Below are 13,137 nucleotides of genomic sequence, written 5' to 3'. Positions count from 1 at the left end.
CTTTTGAATCACAAAGTGTGGGTCTCCTTTTTGTGGTGCTATCCCAAGGGATTAGATCCCATTAATTAATACAATGAAAGGATCAATTCTTATTCCATAATTAATAAATTTAGGGATCCATCTTTTTTTTTTGAACTGAGAGGCTAGTCCCTCCCTAGAAGCTCTATGGTTAGTGGTAAATCCTTAGTGGAAGATTATTGTTACAAGGTGTGGGGCTAGTCCTCCTTAGTGTAGAGGTTATAGTAGTGGATGCATGTATAAATATAGGGGTCATGGTATTAGGATTGTGCTCCCCACCTCTAGGTTATGGCTTGTAACTTATTACTTAAGTAAGCCTTATGGGGTCTATACCAGGGATGAGGTCAACCTATGATGCCTTATATCCATTAGGGTCATTGCTTTTTCAGAGTCTACCCTCGTTAACTTTCAATATATTACTTACATAAGCCCTATGGTGTCTATACTAGGGATGAGGTAGACCTATGATGAGTTAGATCCATAGGGGCCATTGCTTTTTCATAGTCTATCCTCATTAAGGTCAATATATTTCCTAGTGGTCAAGGGTATCTGGCTAATGGTAATCCTTCTTGTTCGTATTAGTTTCCATCCTATCTCTCCTTATCTAGGCCAACACTATGCCAAGGGAGGAAAATGCATGCACGCATGTGTATGTGTGTGCACATACATGCATGCATGCATGCAGCATGCATGTGAATCTATGTATGTGTGCGCTCTTTCGTTTAGACATGCACGTGCTACAAGGAAAAGGCACATTGTAAATCATCATTTCAAAATGAATTCAAGGACAATCTGTCCTGTCACAATAGCTACATGCTACCAGATGGCAAAAGGACTCCACCAAGTAGCATGCCATCATTCCTATTCATCATTGGAGACAATATTATCTCCTCTAGTAATGAATTTGCACAAGAATCATTGCAGACTAAAGTGTTGACATTTTTATGGGTCTCATTGCAAGGAACTTTATAACAAAGAGTGCAATGAAAAATGATAAATAATGTTACATTGATTTAGAGGGCATTGCACATATACAAATTGAATATTTTCTAGTATGTAAAGGTATGAATGTATTAGTGTTTAAATTGCATTAGTTCAATAAGATTGGAATTTTAGTTTTAAAAAAATGAGAAAAAAATTTGGTGGCATGCCCTAGAGCAGCAATATTGGACACTCATTTCACACCTGTAAACCATATCAAAGATTGTCTTCTTTGATTGTAATAAGCTCCAATAATGTATTTTTTAATTGAGTAATTGGCTACATTTGTATGCATAGAAAATTTTTGAGGTTTCCATATGAAATGTAATGTCCTATATACTCTAAGATATGGTCTTCATGAGCAAAACAACATTCGGTTAATGATATCTTTCAATAATATTGTTCTAGAAGGTGTTGTCTCATATTCAAGTTTAGAATGCATACAATAGTATAGACACCAAGTTTGTCAAATTTTATCGAGTAATGAATAAGCTATGGATTGAACAAACTATCAACATGCAATATATTCTACAAACCTCACAAAAATGGCAACACTGATCATGCTTTGACCCCTTAATATAATCTGTTTATCTAGAGGGAACATAGTAAAGTTCATAGCAAAAATTTGAAATGGTTCTCTCTGTCTGTGTCTCTATCTCTGTCTGTCTGTCTATCTGCCTATCTCTCTCTCTCTCTCTCTCTCTCTCTCTCTCTCTCTCTCTCTCTCTCTCTCTTTGTGGCAAGACCTAGGAGCAAAAGTGTATATGTTTTACAAATAGGAAATTAATCCAATGGATAGTTATGAAATGAAAAACTACCTCAAGGAGCATATATCAATGTTCAAAATGCATTTAATACACAAAATAAGAACCAACTCACATGATGTAGAGGTGGAGAGGGGTAGGTGGCCAAGAACCAAGATTAGAGAAAAAAATCTCTTGATGTCCCTATATTTTTCTTGGGAAACATATAGAAACAACAAGCATAACTAAAAACACTATTGGAATAATTAACCAAAGAGTTGGGAAGCTACTTAAAGGAATTCTTCGAGGATTGCAAAACTTTGAGCTAGTACATAAGTTAGCCAAACAAATGCTCTCTCTCTCTCTCTCTCTCTCTCTGTCGGGGGGTCCACCTTACATAAGCCAGCTATACAACGTGCGTTCGAATGGTATTTAAAAAACCCCTCTGTAACCACATTTTATCTATTTATATACCCCTACTATAAATTTTTGGATCAATAATTATATCCCTTCAATAAATTAAAAATTTGAGAAGCCTATATTTTTTGCCCTCGTCTTGTACATTTTAGTGTAAGTTGAAACAGACGCTACTTTTGAGAAATTGTATTGTATAATTGAATAAAACCATTTAAATTGTATGTCGCCGAGATGCATGCTTTACATCCATACTAGTACCTAATAGAACATATTTTCAACTTTTGATCTTTGCAATTCTCAAATTCTCATGTATTTACTTCACCTTATCCAATTTTGTTTCCCTTGCATGCTCCCAAACTATCACTACCTACTAGAGATTTGCATGAAGTAACTTGAATTGAACTATGAATAAAATGGCACAAACTTATAAGAAGATGGCTTAAACTTGAACCTTGTGTTAATCTAATGGGAGTTTTTATATTAAATATGATGCATCTAGTAGCATTATGTTGATGTAGTGCAAGTGTTTATATTCAATATGATGCATGCACTAGCATCATGTTGCCTATATGCCACTCTCTATATTATGAAAAGATAGTGTTTATCATCTCATCATAAAGGCATGCAACTTAATCATGTTAAGTGCACAAAGTTATTAAGCTTATTATCACTCAATCCGTATCTTTTTCTCAATTTATGTCGCTTTACTTTTCTTTAAGTTAGATGCTTTCATATTTATGTATTTGCATCACTTTTTTCTAATTTTTGAATATCCTAACTTCCAAACCATATGCTAGATGCATATGATATAAAAGAAAAATTTGTCGAAACATTATAGCTTCTTTATTGAATTTAGATCTTAATTATTAATGCATCTGACAATTTTTTAGTTTGGAAAACACCCTTTATTCCATTTCTATTATATTTTAATTCAAACTTTTAAAGGACCCATGCTTCCCCTCACAATTTTGAGACCATATGTAAATAAAATAATGAGCTATTTTGGCAGATAGAATTGGAATGCATGGATCTTTAAGGGAAGCCATAGACCACCTGTACATTGGATGCATAGTTTTTTGGATATAGTCTATTCTTCCTTTAGTAGTCCTTTAGAGTTTTATAATCCATCTTTTGCTGCACAATATGGAATTTCACATGAAGGTTTAGTTAGAGGTTTGGGATGTTTCAAGCTTCGATGAGATCCATATCACACTTGCATTGATTGCACAATTTGGTAGATAAATTCAATTTGATATTTAAACTCTAGCACACAACCGAGGGTCACAAGCTATAGCCAAATTTCATCAAAAGTACCAAATGAAAAGGTAGAGTTGAATCCAAAGTGCAAGCATATTGATATCTAAAAATAGATACGAGTTACAACCAAGACATGTCATTAAGAGTTTAATCAAAACCTTAGACTTAGACATGGCAAAAAATCAGCTAGAGATAGCTAGACTAAAGGTTGTTACACAGACTTCTCCTCCTCATTGATGGATCCTTGAATGACCTCAGCTAGATAACATGGAGGATGTGGAATTGTCTTGTTTATGCTGTAAAGATTATAGCCAAGGGAGGGCCCCAAAACACGCCACTTAGCTTGCAAATTTGACCCTCCATCCAGTATTTCCCTATTTATTCACCAATAAGAATCAAGAATTTTGCATGAATAATGTTAGATAAAGCTAGAAAACATTTGCACTCAAGTTTATCTAAATTACTTGATTTACAAAAAATATACTATTATATCTCAAGAAAAGTTTGCATTCAAGTTTATCTTAAGGTATTTAACTTACAAAAAATGTAGAATTTTGCCTCAAGAACTAGCCTAACTCCTTATGAGATACATGTGATGTATCATTATTTGAAACCAAAATTAGCCAAGGATGATCCTTAGATGATCTAGCTCATTATAAGACATTTTGGAAAGTTTCACCTTGCATGTAAAATGCAAAGTAAACTTACCTAGCACTTTTCAAGAAGTCATTAAAAACTTTGTAGTCATTCTCATCTAGCCGGTACTTGTCTGTTCTTACAATATATGTCAAATTTACTAATGTAATAATTGTTTCAATGTCCACCATGTTTAAGTCTGTCAAATCATAAGTAAACATTTGTGCTCCTTTTGCCCTTTGATACCATCCAAGCTGAACTTCGAAACCTTGGGGCCTATCTGCTAAATCAAAGCCACGCTTATAATCCACGTACCTCCCTCCGACTTTCTTCCTCATCTTTTGAACTCTTCCTAAGTACCATGTACCATGAGTTGCATCCATCTTCCTCGTGATTGTAGCTTTGCCATTTCTTTTCATGTCTTGATTTCCTTGTCCTTTTGTGTTATCATGAAAGTATACAGCACAGTCACAAACTATGCCAAATAAATTTCCATTTGATGATTGTGCTTTTGCTTCATAGTTGAAGTAAATACCTTGCTTTACCCTTGTGAGTCTATCTTTTGACAAGGTTGGACATCCATTGAGTTGGCTCACCAATGTTGACTTGAAAATAAACTTTCCGTCCACCTCTACAATGGGGCTAATGTTTTTCTTAGGGGGCGTGTTTCTTGTTTCCTTCAAAATGTCATCAATTTCATGTCTAATTTCACTAAGTGCAATAACCTCTTCGCTTTCATTGCTATTCTCATCCATAGATTCTTCTTCACCACATGGCTCCACAAAGTCATCATTCTCGTCAGCTTCTCCCATTTCAGCATCTAGCTTACACCATGTAGACCCTGCATCTAGCCAAGGTTGAAACCACCATTTCAAGACTTTAGCCTTGCTAGGTTTCAAATCCAAAGACTCGCATAGTATGTGAGCTTGTTGTAAGCCCTCATTCAATGCATCAATCATCTTTTCATCAGAAGAAACACTCTCATAGTCACCTAGATTTTCTTCAACCATCCCTTCTTGTTTGTTCAAATGTTTCCATATATGCTCTTGCTTTTTATGAGCCCTAGAGAAAGTTAGACCATTTTGAGCACACTCATGCATGGCACTTTTATTCAAGCTAACAATGCTATGTAGAAGAACTCCAAGATCAAATGCTCTTTCTTGCCCAATCATGCCTCCAACTTTACTAAAATAGATTTCAGCAGCATCAGAACTGGTAAGATGTAGTGGACACTTCAGATTAGGATAAAAATCTCGAAGCATCTTTATGAGCAATACAACAAAATGACAAGAAAGTATGTAGTCCATATAAGCCTCCTTACTAATGAAATTTTTCTTCAAGGTGTAGGTTGGATGGTGATGAATCCATAGTTACCAAATTTTGAAAAAGAAAACTACCTTGGCTGCAAGCACCACACGCTCCTTCAAGATCAAATATGGTGACAAGAAAATATCAATATAATTAGCAACAATCATCAAATAGCCCTCAGTCCCCTTCATACTTCTTTCTTTTTTTTTAAGTTTTCTCAAACATTTTTGTACTTGTCTACTTGCAATCCTTTGAGTTGCTCCCCAATTTTGTCGATCATTCCTTTGAATATCTCCATCTTGTAGCTTGTGCTCCTCAATTAAAAAAGAATTGTAAATAATAGATACATGATTTAGTGTGATCCAAACACATCCAATTGCTAGTTGTCAAGTAGGACTATCAAGTGGGCTTGTAAGCTTCTTTCCACAGTGTACAAAGTCTTGATCATGAAGGCCATACACATTTCTTCCTACAATTTTTGCTCTCAAATTCCATCCACACCAATTGATAGCAAAAGGTTGTTTGCTTTTCTCCAAATAGTCTTCAAGCATCAACTTTCGTCTTCTACTATCTCCATCTAAAGCATGTCCAATTATGGGTCCAACTTTATCTTTCAGGTTTGCATTCCACATGGTCTCCAAAAGATTCCATTGGTTCCTTACAAAATCACTATCAAAACGATTGCATGTGCAATGCACAATCAAAGCCAATTGTGGAAGAAGATCATGAAGAGGATTAACAATCAAAAGTCTAGCATAATGACCTATGATATGATTTTGAAAGGCATCTATAATATTCGAGTATCCTTGTGAGCCTTCACCAACAAAAATGGAGTCATTTGATGAGCATTGATGATATTCTCCTTTCTTTCCACAAAACCCAATAAGAGTGTCATATTTTGCATTCCATCTACACAACACGATTATAGAGTTCAATAACTTTCTCATCTTTTTGAGAGATTTCCAAACATAGCAATTATAAATATCTTGATGATATAGATAAAAGTAGAATGCATAGAGAGCTAAAATTACCTTATTCAACGCTTAATGGTTGTCTCATCTTCCACTATGATAATTGGAACTATAGAAATGACTCCATATCTTTTTTTTGCATCCATATAGATCTTCCCAATAGCATCAAATATGTATTCGTGCTCACCACAAATAAATTCAATTGCTTTTCTTCCTTGCCTTTTGGTGGTAGACAAAGATGGACCTCCAAGGTTTATACTCAAGAAGTCATGTAGACATGGACCACCCCATAGCTTAATAACTTCATATATGGTTTTTGTAGAGTCACTAAACCTGTGTCCTTACTTTGACCATAACATGTTTTGTGCCACTTCTTGAAAAAACTCCCACAAGGCTGATTTTCCACCAAACTTTCCTTGTCTATGAGCTTCAATTATGTTGTTACAAAAGCGTTGAACATCTTTCCTATTTATACATTCAAAACTTGATTCTTTGAAAGTTGACTCTGACTGATAGCATTATAATTTTTTATGTTGCCCACCACAGCCTTCTTTTTTCTTCATTCAAACTTTTCCTACACTCAAAAGTGGCATTTTTTAGCTCTTCAATTGTTAGGTAGTCTACCCGCCTTCCTTTGCCTCTTTTCCTAGTTCCTCTCTTCTAAACGGCAAGATTCTCCCTATATAATCTCATAGAAAATCAGAACAACCTGAAATTTTCTTACAGTGTTCACATGAGAAACCTTGAAATGGATCTCCAATGATTGATATACAAAGACAATTTATGTGCCTGAAGCATCCATCTATCTTGTATTCCATATTCCCATCATGTAAAGTGGCCTTTGTATATGGTTCACAAAACCATTCATGCCCTAAAAGATCCATAAAAAATCACTTAATAATAATTTCTTAACCATTGACATGAACATTAGCTTGCCATAATCCCCAACATAACAAATTTATATTTGATGATGAAGATAAGAATGACTCAGTCAAGGAATTAGAAAGAGATTCTGTCTCACCACATTTAGGTTGCAACACTTTAAAATTTTTTGTTTGTGCAAGGAACCTTCCCAATGATGTTTGTCGTGGATCTTTGTCAAAATGCTTCCTAGGTCAGCCAACAACCCTTGATAATACTAGACATGGCTCCATTGATTTCTTGCTAGAAGAAGTGATGTGAGCTTTTCCTTTGATATGTTCTGATAAAATTGTTTGTAGATCTGAACCTCAAGGGCACAAAAACAACCATTTTCCATCATATCCACATGCCACTCTTACAGCATTTTTATCGATGTAGTCATTTAAAGTTGCTTCAACTATCTTAAACTTTGCTCCTGCAACATACTTGATAATGAAAAATTTCAGAAGAATATTTTTTTGACCCTATTTATGAAAATTCTAACAAAAGAAAGACTCTTGTCATCTCTAAATGCTTCTAGTGGAGATTACCTTCATGAGAATTATTGTTGAAAGTGTGCATTTCCTCAATAGCATCAAGAATTATTGTTGCATCATCAACATCGTCTTGAGCATCCTTCATGCTATCTTAAACAGGACATGCATGGTAACTCGATGTAGTGAGACCTAAACAATAGATGCAATTGCGTAAGCAAGGTGGGTTCAGGGTGCCACATTGATTGCCTACTCATAATTAAAGGTTCAGTGCTTACTTGAACACTCACCATAGCCTAGGAAGTCATGCATCATCCACATCAAGACTACTTTGCAGTTAAAGTCTCGTGACAAGAGAGGTTTTCATGCACCTCGATACCTCTCCAAAGTACCTCTAGCTCATCAATCAAAGGTTCCAGATAAACATTAGAATTTTTGACTTTATGTTTCCCTGGAATTAGAAGGGATAACATAACATGTCCTTTCTTAATCACCATATATGGTGGAAGATTATAATTCACCAATATCACTAGCCATACACTGTAAGAGGTGCTTTTGAGACCAAATGGGTTCACACCATCCATACCCAATCTAAGTCTCAAGCTCCTAGGTTCTTCCTTGAAGCTTGGCCATGTGTCTTCAATATGCTTCCATGTAGGAGTGTTTGTGAGAGTTCTCCACTTGCCATCATTTGATCGATGGGAGGAATGCCATGACATGAGCTTTGCAATGAATTTGCACTTGAACATATGTTGGATGTGAGGGATTATGGGAAACTACCTTATGAGGCACATCCAAACTTTTGAGATCTACTCTATATCTTGCCTCTCCACAAGTAGGACACTCTCTTGCCTCCTTATGTGGTCCACGAAACAAAACGCAATCATTGACGCATGCATGGATGCGCTTGTAATCCAATCCTCCAAGAGAGGTCACATGTTGCCTTGCCATAACTCTTTGAGGTCAGTAATTTATTCTCCCTTGGAAGCATTTTACATAATAGCCTGCACATGAAGACCATAAATGAGAAAAAGTATTCCAATAATTGACCCACTAGCATAATCCACCATGTTTGCAAAATAGACTTTAAAGCTTACTTGAGTAATGCATTCAAACTTGCATTGCTCCAGTCTTCAAGTTTAATAACTCAAGGGAGGCACGTAGAACAGAGAATGTGCACCCCTCAAATAGTGGTGTCAATACTGCAGTAAAAAGATCGTCCAACTCCATGCTATCATCCCTACTGCTGCACCGTATCATCAAACTTCTCCTCCTCCACAGCCTCATGAAGTAATGGTGGAGGTCCACTATCACTATCACTCCATGCATCCATAATGGTCCCTCCTGAAGATCCCACCTCATATCGTCAATGCTTCACCCCCTCACAATGAGCATAGGGCAACATATGCAGGTCTAGCACTGCATCCTGTATCAAAGTAAAATAGGATTATATATCAAACACATGAACATCCATAGGTATCTCAATCAACCTCAATACTTTAACACTTACTCGGGATATGGTCGCATCCCATTCTCCATACTTTGAGATGTGATTGAGTGTAATTCTACGTGCACGATACATGTTTCCTTGACATCGATCACACATACATTTGATTTTTTGCTCCTCGATGGTGGATATGGAGGGATTCCTTACTGGAGCTACTTGTTGAAGATGAAGACATCCTATAGATAAACAACCCAAAAAATGTGTTCTTTCTTGAGTATTTAATGAGAAAACTCTATATCACATCTATAAGTGTGTCTATACAATGGAACGCGTCTATAGGTGCATCTAAAACAAAATGTAGACGTGTTTATAGATGTGCTTATAGACACACGGACTGGTTTTTAAACCTACTTTTAGCTCATTTCCTACTTTTAGCACCAGCTTGCTTTCCTTTCAATAACAGGTCTCCAAGCATACACACACAGATCCAGGCACCCACACTCATCTCCAGGCACCCACACTCATCTCCAGGCATCCACACTCATCCGCAAGTATACAAGAGAAGAGGGTGAACAGGGAAGCCACCAAAGAAGAAGGAGAGGAAGCTTTGAAGAAAGACAAGAAGCTTCCATACCTCTATTTGAGGTAAGTCTCTTGGTGGTTGGTCTTCTTTGGAAGTTGTTCTCTTTGGATTTATATTTTGTCGTATGCAAGGAAAATATGTTTTTGGTACGGTTGTTCTTTTTGGGGTTGGTCGTATGTCCTTTTCACATTTTTATTGAAAAGCATCTGTCGGAGTGCATCTATAGGCGCGTCTAATAGCACGTCAAACTTTGTGGAAAATAGGGTAGCTGTGCCTATAGACGCGCTATTTGTCACATCTATAGACACGCTCCGACAGACGCTCCATTTGTTTCCCCTTCCCCTTTCCTCTTCCCCTTCCCCTTCCCTTTCCCCTTCCCCTTCTCCTTTCCCCTTCCCCTTCCCCTTCCCCCTTCTCCTTCCGTTCTCCCTCCTCCTTCCATTCTCCCATCCTCCCTTCTCTTTCCTTTCTCCTTTCCCTTGCATGCATGTTTAAGTCAAATTTTCAATGCCATAAGCATTCACGAGGAAATAAGGGATTGCATGAATGATGGAAATAAGTGATTGCATGAGGGAAATTGGATTGTAGCATGAGGGTGGGATAAAGAAAGAGGGCATGCATGATGGAAATCCCCTTCCCCTTCCCTTTCCCCTTCCCCTTCCCCTTCCCCTTCCCCCTTCTACTTTCGTTCTCCCTCCTCCTTCCATTCTACCACTCTCCTTTCTCTTTCCTTTCTCCTTTCCCTTGCATGCATGTTTAAGTCGAATTTTCAATTCCATAAGCATTCGTGAGGAAATAAGGGATTGCATGAATGATGGAAGTAAGTGATTGCATGAGGGAAATTGGACTGCAGCATGAGGGTAGGATAAAGAAGGAGGGCATGCATGATGGAAATCCCCTTCCCCTTCCCTTTCCCCTTCCCATCTCCCTTCTCCTTAATCCATTCCCCCTTCTCCTTCCATTCTCCCATCCTCCTCTTTCCTTTCTCCTTTCTGTTGCATGCATGTCTAAGTCGAATTTTCAATGGCTTAAGCATTCGTGAGGAAATAAGGGATTGCATGAATGATGGAAATAAGTGATTGCATGAGGGGAATTAGACTGCAGCATGAGGAGTGGATAAAGAAAGAGGGCATGCATGATGGAAATCACGGGATTGCATGCATGATGAAAAGAGGGCATGCATGATGGAAATATTCTTCTCTTCTTTTCTATAGTTCATGATGTGGCTAGGAAGCTCTTCAGGAGCCTCGCCTGATCTTTAGGATGCCATATTACAGGAGTTATACAACATTTTGGGCACCCTATGACTCCTCAAGAGTTATACACATACATGACGAGTACTCAAAACACCCCCCAAGAGTCGGTAGTATACACTCCAAAACACCCCATACCCACACCAACTGAGATTACTCCTGTGGAGTAGAGACAACCCAGTAGGCAATAGAGACGCTAGCCTTCTCCTCGATCATTAGGAGTCAGGCTTCTCCCTTATAGACTGGAGTCCCTTTTCCATGATCATCAGCACTCACTTCTCCACTGTGGTGGTCTGGAGTCCCTTCTCCCCTACGGTCAGGAGGCCCTTCTACCTCATAGAGCTGCCAGCATACTCCTGTGCGGTCGGGATTCCCTTCTCAAGAGATGAGTGCCTAGCATACTAGCTCATCATGATAGGGTACTAGGCGTAGTAGTAGGGTGAGCTTTGGCGGATGCATGGCACAATGCTTTGGGGGGGTAATGGTGGGGGCAAGGAGGATTCAGATGATGTAGACATGCCAGAGGGTGATGGTATGATCTTCTATGACATCACTTAGAGAGGAGGCATCTTGATGGATGCATGGCAAAAGGACATCATGGCCTTCATGCACTCTATAGTTGCTAACAACTACAAAGATTGCTTTATTCCATACAAAGAGCATCCAAAAAGGTTGGCTGATGAGACCATCAATGTTGTACACTCTAGGTATCCCAATCCCCCCAATGTTGAGTTCACAAAGAAATGGGAATGTCAAAGATTGTTGTTATACTTGCCAATAAAATATCTTTGATTAAGAGGTAGGCAGTAGCCGAGATTGCCAGAAGAGAAGGAGGTCAACCACCAAGGGGCCAGCCCCACACCGCTCATAAGCATGAGTGGAAGAAAGCTATGAAGGCAGTGAATGCGGACCCTAGTCTACAACACATAGAGGCATGAAGGATCCAAATGGAGCAATATGGAAACGTGCATTTTGGAGTAGGGGGACAAATAAATCCCGCACCATATCACCAAACTTGCATTACTCCATCCATACATGGTCTGCAAGTTTAGTAACTCAAGGGAGGCACATAGAACACAAAATGTGAACCCCTCAAATAGTGGTGTTGCTGCTGCAATAAAGAGATCATTCAATTCCATGCTATCATCCCTACCTCAGGACTGATGAACAAATAAATCTTGCACCATATCATCAAACTTCTCCTCCTCCATGGTCTCATAAGGTAATGGTGGAGGTCCACTATCACCATCACTCCATGCATCCATAATGGTCCCTCCTGAAGATCCCACCTCATATCGTCGATGCTTCACCTCCTGACGACGAGCATAAGGCAACATGTGCGGTTGTGGCACTGCATCCTGTATCAAATTAAAAAAGGATCATATATCAAACACATGAACACCCATAGGTATCTCAATTAACCTTAATGCTTTAACACTTACCCGAGATATGATCACATCCCATTCTCCGTACGTTGAGATGTGATTGAGTGTAATTCTACGTGCATGATACATGTTTCCTCGACATTGATCACACATACATTTGATCTTTTGCTCCAACCACATTTCTCGATGGTGGATACGGAGGGATTTATCCTCACTGGAGCTACTTGTTGAAGATGAAGACATCCTACAAATAAATAACCAAAAAAATGTGTTCTTCCTTGAGTATTTAATGAGAAAACTCTGTATCATGTTTAAAAGCACGTCTATAAGCATGTCTGTATAGTGGAATGTGTTTATAGGCGTGCCTAAAACATAGTGTAGATGCACTTATAGACACATGGACTACAGACTAGTTTTTAAACCTACTTTTAGCTCATTTTTTGCTTTTAGCGATGCGCCTGCTTTCTTTTCAATACACAGGTCTCCAAGCATACACACACAGGTCCAAGCACCCACACTCATCTCTAGGCACCCACACTCATCTCCATGCATACACACTCATCCCTAAGCATAGAAGAGAAGAGGGTGAACAAGGAAGCCACAAAAGAAGAAGCAGAGGAAGCTTTGAAGAAAGACAAGAAGCTTCCATACCTCTATCCAAGGTAAGTCTCTTGGTGGTTGTCGTATGCCGGGAAAGGATGTTTTTGGTACGGTTGTTCTTTTTGGGGTCAGTCGCATGTTGTT

General features: G+C 38.3%; 2 pseudogenes; both read right to left on the bottom strand.

The window, feature by feature from the left end:
- Window positions 1-4,120: 4,120 nt before the first annotated feature.
- LOC147896854 (uncharacterized) lies at window positions 4,121-5,911 on the bottom strand (annotated as a pseudogene).
- A 1,649-nt stretch (window positions 5,912-7,560) lies between these two features.
- LOC147896853 (uncharacterized) lies at window positions 7,561-12,636 on the bottom strand (annotated as a pseudogene).
- Between the last annotated feature and the right edge of the window lie 501 nt (window positions 12,637-13,137).

This window comes from Dipteris shenzhenensis, chromosome 11 (genome assembly GCF_047967505.1).
Source record: "Dipteris shenzhenensis isolate YYH24624 ecotype China chromosome 11, Dip_SZ_1.0, whole genome shotgun sequence".
NCBI lineage: Eukaryota > Viridiplantae > Streptophyta > Polypodiopsida > Gleicheniales > Dipteridaceae > Dipteris > Dipteris shenzhenensis.
The sequence above is the reverse complement of the archived record's forward strand: the minus strand, read 5'-3'. Positions and strand labels throughout refer to the sequence as shown.